The sequence below is a fragment of the Dermacentor albipictus genome, chromosome 2 (assembly GCF_038994185.2).
Source record: "Dermacentor albipictus isolate Rhodes 1998 colony chromosome 2, USDA_Dalb.pri_finalv2, whole genome shotgun sequence".
NCBI lineage: Eukaryota > Metazoa > Arthropoda > Arachnida > Ixodida > Ixodidae > Dermacentor > Dermacentor albipictus.
In genome coordinates, this window is record NC_091822.1 from 116,256,168 (window position 1) to 116,269,219 (window position 13,052).

Consider the following 13,052-nt stretch of genomic DNA (forward strand, 5'->3'; position numbering starts at 1 on the left):
GATGATGGAGCACCTTCTGAACCCCTTCTCATGTTCTGACACTAAACAATGTGCTATGCACAATAGACAAAGTCAATTGGAATATAGACTACTCTCAGAGGTAAACATTCTGAGGTCATAACCTACGCATCCTTGACTGAACAAGGCCACGAAAGCGGCGTTGTACTAAGCGACTTGTCCTAAACCCAGTGCTAAGCCAATGTACTGATTGAACCCCACCGCGTCGTCAGCTGCACCCGGCGGCTGACGGCTCGGTGCGGCATAGGCCAATAGCGTGAAGCGAAATTGAACGAAAAATGAACGCGCGTTTCGAACAATGACCGCCGATCGCGCCCCGGGTACAAGTGCTTTGAGTTCATGTACCAAACGCCCCGCAAAATCATTAAACAAGCCACAACATTGTCCCGGAACATCTTGCTAGCCTCGGACTACGAAACCAGGTCCCGGAGTACGAACTTCTTCCCGAGAAGACCAGGAAGTTACAGCACCCAGTAATACGTTGGTCCTGTCGGATTCAGCCAACCTACAACGAAGGTCTGCTACTACACCAGAATTTGACGCTAATCCAAGTCTCCCCAGGCCTAAGCAAACACTGCTCAATGGCCTCCTCAAAAACTGCTTCTCGTCGTCAAGGGTTAGACAATCACTGGTTGCAGGGCATTATATAGTAGAGAAATGCCCTCGACCACTCCGCGAGAGCCCTTATCGTCCTTCGACGCGAGAACCTGAAGCTATAAGAGAAGAAGTCGACAAAATGTTGCGCTACGACAGCATGCAGCTGTCGAAAAGCCCTAGACTGTATAATGTAGTCTTGAAGAAGAAAAAGGAGGCACCTCTTCGTTTCTGCGTCGACTACCATTGCCTAAACAGCATCTTGAAGAAGGACATATACCCCCTTCTGCGGATGGGCGACGCCTTGGACCGACTCTGCAATGCAGAGTATTTTTCGTCCATGGACCTCAAGACACAGTACGGGCAAATCGAAGTCGACAAAAGGATGTAGATGAGACCGCCTTTATCACGCGAGATGGCCTCTATCAATTCAAGGTCATCTCATTTGGTCTTTCCTCAGCACCTGTAACTTTCCAGCCTTTAATGGTCGTTACTTGAAATGGCAGAGTATTTTGATGACGTCGTGGTCTTTGCCCTAAACTTCGACGACAACCTTAAGCGCTTTGCAACACAGCTAGGGGCCAACAAATCATCTAAGCTGACCATGATCTGAGGCAAATGCCGCATCGCTCACGAAGAACTTTTGTTCCTGGGCCATGTCATTGGCACATCAGTCGACAAGAGGTCAGGACGCTGGTTTCTTGGCCTGTGTACCTACCATAGGCGCTTTGTCAGGAAGCCTTCTCTCATCGCCACGCCTCTGACTTAGGGCGAGGTTAATTGGGAAACGCCTCAAGTCGAGGCAATTATAAATTGAAACTACACCTCCAGTCACCACCAGTACTCGCCCACTTCGATGAAGACACCGATACCGAAATACACACCTACGTAGGTAGCGTATAACCCCGGCGCTGCTCTAGACCAGAGGAAACATATCTTGCGCTATCCTGGTCGCTATCAAAAGGTAAAAGCAATTATACGAATTCTGCAGTAATTTCTGGAAGACACGCGGGCAACAGCGAATACGCTGGAACCTTCAATGAGCCAGGTATAAAAGCCCATGCGCTTGACTCGCAGATCTATGAGATTTGGACGATCGGCCACTGAGCCAGCTGCTATCGGTGTACATTCAGTGTAGCCTGTTTTTGTGGGCGCAGGCTCACCCAGTGAAAAGTTATTTTAGTCATTCACACTTTTACTACGGTGTTCTCCATTGTCACTACCACGTGACCATGCATCCAACAGCTTAGCGGCAAAAGCGTGCAGTTATTGCTTTAAAGAATCACTTGAAGCTCCGACTAGTATGGATAATTATTACAACAATGTAACATGTTCTACATAGACTATATAAGCGGGAATATTTCGGTGTCCCTGCTTAACGCTTTCGCGAAGGACACGCAAGGTAATCTTGATTTTGTTACAGCTTCGGTGGTGCGATAGGTGATTGCTGTTCAAAACGCGCGTTCCGTTTGCGTTCAGTTTCGCCTCACGCGATTGGCCTAAACCGCACCAACGAGCATGGGAGAAACTGCATACATACATGAGGCGAAACTGAACACGCGTATCGAACAACGATCTCCGATTTCGCCCGTAACCAAGGGCGTATTATAATACAAAATGTGCTTACTTCAACAAGATATGAACTGCAAGTGACTACCTTTCGACTTTGTTTCTACGTGAGTTTTTTGCCGCTCGTCAGTGCAAATTCATGTCGGCGAATCGAATATGTTGTGACGTACAGCGTATTATACTTTCTGAAAACTATGCTGGTCTTCCTCTGGGATGTTCTCATTTTGCCTTGTTTACATATTTGTTAGAGCAGGCCTGCCTTTCATACATATTGTTCGGCCACGGGTAAACAGGCATCAGATATTATCAGTCATGCTAACATTTCATAGACATAACTTTAATAAAGTATATGATGAAATTAAAACAAAATTTGCGTGCATAGTCGGGTGAACAAATCAATGTATTTAATAGAATAAATGGCCAAAGGAACACATTAGAAGCTAAGTTGCCTGAGTACATTGCGCTTGAAAGCGAAAAAGCTTGCTGTTTGCTCCAGCGAAGAATTCGCCATAATGGTAAGTCTTGGTGTTTGTCTTCAAAGTTTTTTCACGTCACTTGTGCGCAGTTATGGACAAAAAGTTGGCAGTCACTTTAGTATACGCTAAAGAGGATGAAATCGAAAGCCTCCCACTCACGAGACACTCATTTCATTGCTTGACATTGTCACTCTAATAACAGGGATGCTTGAGCGTGTTGGCAAGACATTATAAAAACTTCAAGCGCCCAACCAGACGAAGACGGTGAAAGAAGACTGAGATACAGGAGCACTCATGTGTCTCAGTATTCTTTCACCGTCGTCGTCTGGTTGCGCGCTCGAACTTTTTTGCCCCGTCATTCTATTGCTCTGTTAGTTCATATTGTTTCCTCCTTCAGAAAGTTGTAGGTTTAAGTGCTTTAAGTAACCCTATATTAATTAACCTTTTCTTAATTAACTTCGCCTTAATGCCAAAGGCAGTGGGTTCTACTCTCGTTCATCACGATGTCTATTGGAATCCAACTTGGAGATATGGCCAGTTCGTTCATATTTTCATGTTGGGTCGGTAGTTCCAGTGCCTTAATCTATTTCGTGTTAATAAACACCAATGGTTGAGGGTTACACTCCCACTAAAGGTCGTGCGTTCGACTCTCGACCTGCACGATGTCAATTGGAATCCAACTTGGAGAAATGGCCGGTCCACCCATATTTCATTCCATTTCATTTCATTTGAAATTTCATTTGAAAGATCGCCCTAATTAACATGACAGATAGTGGGTTCGACTCCCACCAAAGGCCCAGAATTCCCCTCCTTATGAATTTTGGTGCCATAACGCCGGATGGCATAACGCCAGGCATCGTAATTTTCGTCCCATGAGCCGCCTAAGGCTTTCGCCTGAATAAGCCTATTTTATTGCGCTTTAGAGCGCTTATGCACTCACGCTGGCCACGTTTGTCATTTTTTTACAAAGCTATTAAAATGCCAAAAAATACACTTACATTTCTGAACTTACACTCGTTCAATTTTTACAAACGTTTGGCACGATATGTAAAAGGGAACGTTTCGCCTTTGTTCTCTTTATGAAAGAATTTGCGTTAACAATCCAAATATCACGTTTTGAAAGTATTTTGCGAGGATAAATTAATTTATTTCACTTATGTGCTCCGATTTTACCAAAACTGCCTCTCTCTAAGGGGCCACACGAGCATGATTTCCTTGCCAGCACATTTACGGCGAGTACGAATTGTATATCATTCCAATTAGAGCCGTACTATTGCGGGTAGTTGTCAGCCTCGACTCGTGCAGATGAGTTTAAAAGATAAATATACACTCGATTTAGTTTTCCCATGCTATATAGGCCTATATTTCTTTTTTTTCTTGTGCGGTTTCATGCTTGTGGTTCAGAGCTGACGTGCGAAGGTTTTTAACCTTTTTCAGTCGATACATATATATTTTTGGGACGTCGTTCCGGTGTCTGTTCAGGGCGAGCAATTCAGGTGTGGGGTCATCTAACCCGGCGTGTTAGAGATGTGAACGAGTACGTGATCCTTCCAATGCTGACACGCTATGAGCACTTTTTTCTCTGTGAATCTATCATTCGCAGGCGGGACACCCTTCTCTGCTATTCATCATAATGATACTGCGTACAGCAGCACACACAGCAGTGCTTTCTGATGAGAACCAGCCGGCTGGAATATGATCGAAAGCCTTCGAGAAAGGTTGTTGATCGCTCACGTGGCGGCGAGCTGCAGAGTACCCTCAAGTCGCACGCATTAGTTAGCATAATGGAGATGAATGGTTGAAAAACTTGGCTCAGTACGCAGTGCGACTCTGCTGTCATTGACCGCACCCGGGGAAGGGGCAGTAGTCGGTGCTGCTACGTGAAGGACGAAGTTTAACAAGAAAGCAGATCTAGAATGCTTCAGCGGGTTATCACAGCCTTTTTTTCGTCTGTATTTTTTTTTCTTTTTTTTTTACTTAGTCTGTCCCAAACCACCGATGTTGTCAGTGCCCAACCTTCACTGAGCATTTAGATTCGTTTTACGACATGTATACTCTTTCCACACAATAAGCGAGTACTGCCGGTGCAGAAGAATTATAGCGCAGGCTATCTTGCACATGAATATTATTATTATTATTATTATTATTATTATTATTATTATTATTATTATTATTATTATTATTATTACATGTCTGTGGCCGCCGCTAAAGGTCAAGCAAGAGCGAAAGCACTTTTCTGTCGAAACTCTCGCCGTGCGCATTAAGCGTGCGGCTCACTGCTCACCTATACTCTGTGGACCCGGCACCACTGTCCGTTAAGCGAGTCAAGATGGAACATGATACGCATGCGGCGCTCCGCATCGAGGTATCCGACGATGCCTTCAACCGTCTCAGTGATTCTTCGCTGTGGACAAGGCCTTGTTTATTCAAGCCGTGTCGTAGGGGTCTCCTCGGCAGCATGGTCTCGTGTGAGGAGCAGGGAAAAGAGGAGGCGGTGGAAGACGTGACAAAAGGAAAGTAACGTATCAGTGATGCAGCACACGTACGCATCTCTTTGGGAAAAACTCCGTCAGTGTGGTTTCATTGGGTATATACCAAAAGGAATATAGTTATCTTAACGGCACCGGATTTTGTGGAAGTGGATCGATAGGTGCGTCGGCATTCGACATGTGCGCCTTTCTTCTTGAAAGTCTGTCTTCTTGATTGCAGATACATATTTTTATTATGTCTTTTATGTGAAGACACATTTATGCATGTATATAAATCACTCGACTACCTACGATTAAATCCAGTTGAAAGTTTTGCGCTTGTATCTGTCGTCCTCCAATTCTCGTTCCGAGTGGTGAGCAAATAGCTGATAATGGTGAAACCATGTTCGGTAAGAAAATTAGGCGTGCTTCGTTATAAGTGCACAGTCCGCTTTCAAGGTTATATTGCTGCACAAACAGACCAAAAGTCTCTCCATAAAGATGCGGCTATAAATGATTGAAAGTACGGCGGTGGTTTCATATTGACACCAGTGCACAAAGAGGTGTAGTCCTTGGTTGCCATATCTGAGGACCATATTTTTTTTTTAACATGCGATCTCCACGCAGCATTCTACTCATTTATTATAATCCGTACCACCGAATGGCGAATCCTGGCAACATCGGGGTTAACCTTAGAAAGATTCCCTGTCTATGACAAAATCAATGCAATAATTAAAGAACTGTTACGGAATAAGTTCTCTAGTTTCCTGTTAGTGCAAAATTTTGGATCTAAATTAATATGGAACACCGTGAAATTTCTTAACCATGTCGCTATATTTATTTGGCGCATTCACTTGGATTATTTACACAGAAACAGAGTCGCCTCTCCTGTAATCGTGCAAGTGTCGGTTTTGTTGAACGCTTTCGCCAACCGGCAGCGGGACATGTGGCGGTACTGCTGGCCTGAAAAGGACCTGTCCTAAATCTTGAGAACACGCTTGATTCACGGCCTTGAAATAATTCTTTCACAATATGATGAAGTCTACCACAACCTTGCTGCTGTCATAACTTCGAGAATTTGAGCTTACGAGCGCAGAATAGTGGAAGTACTTATGAAACAGGGTTATAGCGTTAAGGATGACGAAACGCATACGCGAAATGAGCAGGAGTGTTGAAATCAAGTCGTCGCAAGCACTTTTATCGCATCAACGTTAAAGCAATGTTCACCGTTTACGGTGCTTTGTTCTTACCAAATGGCACCTAAACGTCGCATTTATGTTTCGAAACTTTACATGAAAAAGCTCGCACTTCTTCCTTTCTGGTGCGCCTAGAAAAAGTCATAAACCGTCATTCTATACGTAGCTCATCATCCTAGAAGCGGCTTGCTGCAGCTACTTGGGCCGGCTTCCTCATCTGTCGGAAAATGAAAGTTAGGCGAACCATGCAAATAACGAAGATATGTATTTCACTGAACAATATGAAAAAAAAAACGAAATGCAGTCTTCTTAAGTTAGAGCGAAAACAAACCAGTGATAAGCATTAAACCTTCTTTCAGATATATTAAAAACTAGCGTCACTGCATAGAAAGAATTCAGTAGTCAGTTTTCCTATTAATTGCCAGTACTACAGACTGATCGTGTCAGTACGCAGTACAGTACACATCTCTATCTTTCACACTCATATTTTATTGGTGCGATAGAGTTGTACATATATCCGAGGATGCCATATATAGGAGGAAATCCCATAGTGATATACTGTTCAAGGATCTTGAATAGTATCCATTCGCAATTGACCGAGCTGCCATCTTATGGTGCAACTATTTTGTTAATTCCGTTGTACTTTCTCTCCGAGCACACGAATTTCCGAGGGAGCAAAATAGTGAACAGTCAAAACTGAAATTGCGGAGAGGTCGACCAGGGCCCCATAACACTCGTACATAGGATGTTAAAACTGGAATTGTACGAGTAAATAGCGCAGGGGACACACTCTGCCTGAACTTTTCTTTGCAAAGTAGAAAGTCTACTGGAAGCGCATACATGAAGTAATTGTTCGTCCGGTTTTACGTCCCAAAGCAGTACTGGGTCTATCAGAGACACCGCAAAGGATGGCTACGGAGTAATGTTGAGCACTTTCCATTGTTTAACGTGCACATATGTTGAGGTACCTACGCACTTATGCACTATGACGCAAGAAAAAGGCAGCCGGCTAGGAAGGGCATTGAACCACTGCATCGTGCTCGAAAGCAGACCACCGGAGCGACTCAGCCATCTCGGTACGTAAAAGACAAAATCAGCAGCAAACACTCTGCTTAAAAGCGAAAGAGGTAGTTTAATTTATCGAAATTCTAAAGGGACTCAGTCGTCAAGACAGTTAATTTGACGACGCCTGAGATATGCTTTTTAAAGCGAAGCTTCCTCTTCCTTTATCGTTCCGCTTAATTTGCAGGTGCTGGCTGCTGCTGTTCTGCTGAATTTACGAAAATTGAGGCCACTGGGTATGGGCCTGAATAGACAAGTTGGGCCACTAGGTATCTATCGAAATAGCCAAGCAGAATAACAGGCCAGAAGTCATGAAGTCGGCAACGAAAAATTGGGTTATAAGCGAAATGTAAAGAAAGAGGTATAGGTAAGAATATGGCACCAAAGCACGCATTTAGCGAGAAACTTGTATCTGCATAGAGAGGAATAGGGAAAAGGAAAGTGAAGACATTCACCTAACATCAGCGAAAGCATCAGCGTGAGATTCGCCAATTCTTCTTTTTTTAATAATGAAGTAGGCAAAATTTTTTGTATTATTTGTTTGCTTCTATAAAAACGTGCGCCGCAAGACTGCTTCCTCTTCATTTCCTGCTTCTGAATACAGTTGCAAGAAGCATTTTTTTTCGTTTTTATAGATTTTATCGTCTTTTCTCACACTTTCACAGTCAACCTGCACATTTGGAGCCAGCTAGATATTACATTGAATAATGCCTATTGTTAAAGTAATCGTCTACGTCTTTTCTAAATCTGCGTAAAGGCGCTTCTGTCCCGTTCTGCTTTCTCACAACAGAACCACTTTATTTCCGCACACTGGACAAGGGCAACAACTGAGTACGCTAAGGATACATGCACATTTGACGCTTTATGATCACAAGATAACTGCTTGCGTCCAATGGAAGGGTGCACACTGAAGGACATTCTACTGCACGGAAATCAATCAACTGCGGAAGCTGCAGCTACGTTCGTGCTGCTATCTGCGCTAGCCATAGAGCAATATGAAACTTCTCAAAAGAAGTTTTTACCAATCAAGGGACGCTCCGTCCCCAGTTGCTGGAGAAACCCACGCCGCGTGAAAGCCTTTTCGCAACTGCGCCGTGCCAGCGCATAATTTTATTTCATCAAGCTGAGGCTCGTATAGTCGGTTTGCTTTACTACAGTGGCGTGCAAACAAAACAAAAAACAAAAGGAAAGTAACGATAGTATAATATGGCGACACGCCATTTCAACCTCGGGTCTTTCTTTTTTTTCGTCTCAACCTCAACTTTCACTCAACTCACTTCAACTTTCACCGAGTTTGCGATGCACGCAAAGCTGAAGCGGGTCCCTTGGGGACAAATTAGCGCAGGAGCCGTTCGTGATCCCATAAAAATGAAGTGGATAGTGCCTAGGACTGGAATAAATATGCGTATTCACAGAAAACCTCGCAGTTCTTGTTCTAATCAGGACCATCGGTGGATATTCAAACTTGTGCGGCTCTGCTTTGAAGTTGTCTGAGTAAACATTGGTTTCAACTTGTCTGTGCAGAAATTTGCATTCAAAGCGTCCTAATCAAAAACGCAATCGCCAAACAGAAATCTAATACGTTTTCCGATATACGGCTGTCCCTTATTCCTTTCACTGACAGTAGTAGTACGAGATGAGGCGCGCGCAACGCCATTCGACTGCTCTAACGTCGAATTAAAATCGGCAGTGTGTAAAATGAATTCTAAGTTCTCAAACTAATCCTTCATAAAGATGTAAAAATACATACACGGCAATATGGTGCTGGTTAAACAAAGCCAACATGAAAAGGCATTTACGCTACCCGACGCGCACTGCGCATTTATTAGGTCCAACCCGATTATGACTGCCCAGACGGGGCGAAGTGCAGGCCCTACGTCAACAATTGTAGATTTAGCATGAATAGTGGCCCCGACAACACTACATTATGAGGACAACCTGCTTGCACGATGAGACTTTATGCACGAAAACGTAATGCGAATGTAGGCACGCCGTCTGCAAACTTTCGAGCTGCACGCTCCTCGAGCAGACTGTGCAAAAAATATGGGATAAAGCACACCTTTCACCCCTACTGCATTCATTTACATAGGAGGCGTGACTGATTCTGTAATTATTTGTTCAACTTCACGAGCCTATCCTGCCAACCCTGCCCCTCGCCACTGAAAACGAATGGACGCTAGGTAATAGGCTCCTGTTATCTAGAAAAACATGCAATAGTTATTCACCAGACTTGTAGCTTCTTTCAAATTTTTATAGATATCCAACAAGGCTATTCGAAGGCGCCATCGATGGTACTGCCGTTATGATCCCCTAATCTCAGTTGCCAAACAATTACTGATAGTCATTACACACCAGGCTTCCCAGAATCGCCAGGCCAATACTGCAGCAAACTGCTGAAATTTATTCAAAGTTAGGGTTACGGTCCAACAAAGCGTAACAAGTTCTTCTTCTACGGGTTTCAACTATTGCTCCGTGTAAGTTGTGCGCGCCTCGGTGAGACACATAGAGATGACACCCACAAACTTTCCCACGTTGTGTTCGTTTTATTTAGCTTTAATCTGCAACGCAGCGACGTCCTAGGACTAACAAAAGAAAAAGTTGCAAATCACATGGCACTACGAAAAATTTTTGCCTGCTCATTCCGAAACTCACTGATGAAGTGGTCCTGGCGCCCGTCCAGCGGGACGTAACGCTATACTGAAGACGTAAATGGTGCAATCGGACGTCCTTTCTTAGCTTGCGATGCGTCTCATGTAGTTGACAAGGATGCCTCGCACCGCGACCAATATCACGAGTCACCAAAGTTCCTTTTTTTTTTTTCTTTCATCAACTTTGGAACAGATTCACTTTAAATAACACCAACTGCTCGGTGAATCGTCAGCCATAGCCATATGGCTTTCGGTCGCTGTTTTCTTCTTAAAACCAAAGTTGTGGCGTATATAGCACGTCGTCTACTGCAACTGAGCTGACAGCCTTCCTAGCGGCATTGCAACGTCTGTACAACAAACCTGCCAAAAAGTGGCTACTCTTCTAATACTCGTGCTCCCCCCACTTATGCACAACATACAGTAGTAGTCAAACCAGCGCAGTCATCTCCTCGTGTAAGATAAACTGTATACGTATGCGAACAGCGTAAACGTGTAAAATATCGCTCTGCCGTGGTGCTGCGAATACTGGCGCGTTAAAGTGAACGTCAAGTCAGACTACATTTCCAAGGGTGCCTGTTCTGTGCAAGGAAATATAAATGACACGAAGGACAACATAGGGGAAATTACTTGTGCTTAATAAATGAAATAAAGTAACGATGAATTAATGCAAATGAAAGTGGACGAAGAAACAACTTGCCACAGGGGGAATGATCCGACAAACTTCGCATTTCGCGTGTGATGCTCTACCAATTGAGCGACCACGGCGCCATTTACCCATCCGTTTTCTTGGGTATTTATGTTTCCTGGAAACCCTGGAATCCTACAACCCGCGCCTTTACCACGATAACAAAGTCAAACGCATAACGTGCCCCTCATCGCTCTACGCAAAATGATTTATTCCTCGCACAATAAATAATAGAATGGAATAACCTACCATCACGCATAGATACGGAAGTTAACATACTATCTTTCCAAACCTTGTTGCAAGAAAACGGTTAGTGGTAGCAGATTAGCCATTACTTATTCTTATATGTACATATTACCACATTCTACAAGAAAGTTCTTGTGATTTCATGAATTAGTGCATATGCCCCCTGTTCATATCTATTATTTTATGTTCCTTGTGTCTGTGTTTATTTCATGTAGCTTTATTTCTTGTGTATATTTCATGTTCGCGTACCCTCGCCTATGTAATACCCTCGCATGAGGGTCCATTGGGGTAATCTAAATAAATAAAAATAAAAATGATGTAAACTTTTTTGTACATGAAAAAAGCTTAAGGTCATGACTAAATGCTCGAAAGGATAAAAATTTAATGGTGTTACGTAAACCATTCCACAGCTTTACAGCAGTGAATGATGATGTCATTTTTCCATAGTTAAAATGAACCACGGGAAGTAGAAAATCGGAGTTATGTGCAAACCTGGTATTACTCTTATTGATGAGGTACCTGGAATCAAGGAATTCGTATGAAAGCCATTTAGTAAAGAATTTGTAAAACATAATTATTAGACGATAGTGGAAGAGATTTGTTACAACAAGGATGTTATTTTCACGGAGTAGGGTAGCAAAGGGTAGCAAAAGCGCAATATTTCGAGAAATTATTTAATAAAGAAACGATAATGCGAACGGATATCACCTGGAAAAAACTAAACAGTTTACTTCGTGTAAACAATCAGCCAGAAAACGCAGCAGTCAGAAATCAATAATCAGCTGAGATCAGGCACGGCATTGGCTGACGCTTTTAACAATAATTTTGTATCGCTGGTGAATTCTTCCTACGATCCTCGTAGCGCAGAAAACGTAAAGCCAAAAGTCATCGAAAGTGCATTCCTAAGCCCCATTGACATTCAATTAATCTACGGCACGACCTCGCTGACGAAGCTGCTAGAAAAGCACACGAAGGAGCAACCCTTGTTTCAATACCTTTATCGCGGACCGACGCAGCCCAACACTTAGGCAAGCTAGCGCACTCTTTGACATTGGAGAAGTGGCACACATCTGAATTCACTCACCATCGCTTGCATTCCCTCGATCCCTCTATGCAACTGCGGCTGTTACCAGGTCTTCCGCGAAACGAGGAAACAGTGCTGTGCCGCTTACGTTTGGGAGTCGCATTCATAAATGCTTATGCATTTCTGATTGGAATGGCTGATAGCGCCGAGTGCAATGCCTGCGGTGTCGAGGAAACCATAGAACACCTACTGTGCTACTGCCCATCTTATGAAAACGAAAGGCAAGACCTCTGCACAGCTCTCAATCAGCTGGATGGGAAGCCGTTCACCTTGAAGAAGATCTTGGGACCTTGGCCTCGCATATCGCAGCTACAAAAGGCCACAAAAGCGCTGCTGCGGTATTTGAAAGCGACCGGATTGAGTGAGCGCCTGTGATTCGGACTGAGTGACCGACTGATATCTCCAGTGGACTTTCTCTTCTTTTCATCTTTCCGTCCCCCTTTCCCTTTCCCCAGTGTAGGGTAGCCAACCGGGCTCAGTCCTGGTTAACCTCCCTACCTTCCTTTTATCATTTTCTCTCTCTCTCTCTCTCTACAGCACGTTTCTTAGCCTTCGAAATAACAAAAGTTGTGATATCGATGATTTGCAGATGCACCCAGCTAAGCGTGTTCAAGACCTTATCTGTCCTGTCTTTGAGCACGTGCACAATCTTTCGTTGGCGAATGGTATGTTTCCTCGGCGCACGCAAATAGCGAAGGTAACAGCATTTTTCAAATCTGGCGACAGAAACGAGCTCTCAAATTACAGGCCAATATCAATCCTGCCTATTTTTTCTAAATGTCTCGCAAAATTGATTAGCACAAGAGTAACCTCTTTTTGTAAAAAGTACAATGTAATTACAGATTGCCAGTGTGGGTTTAGAAAAGGTCCTTCGACAGAAATAGCTTTACTTATGCAAAAACATATAATTTTGCGAGGCTTTGAAGACAATTAGTTACTCTCGGTGCCTTCATTGATTTTTTGAAGACTTTTGACACCATTAATCACAATACTCTACTAACAGAAC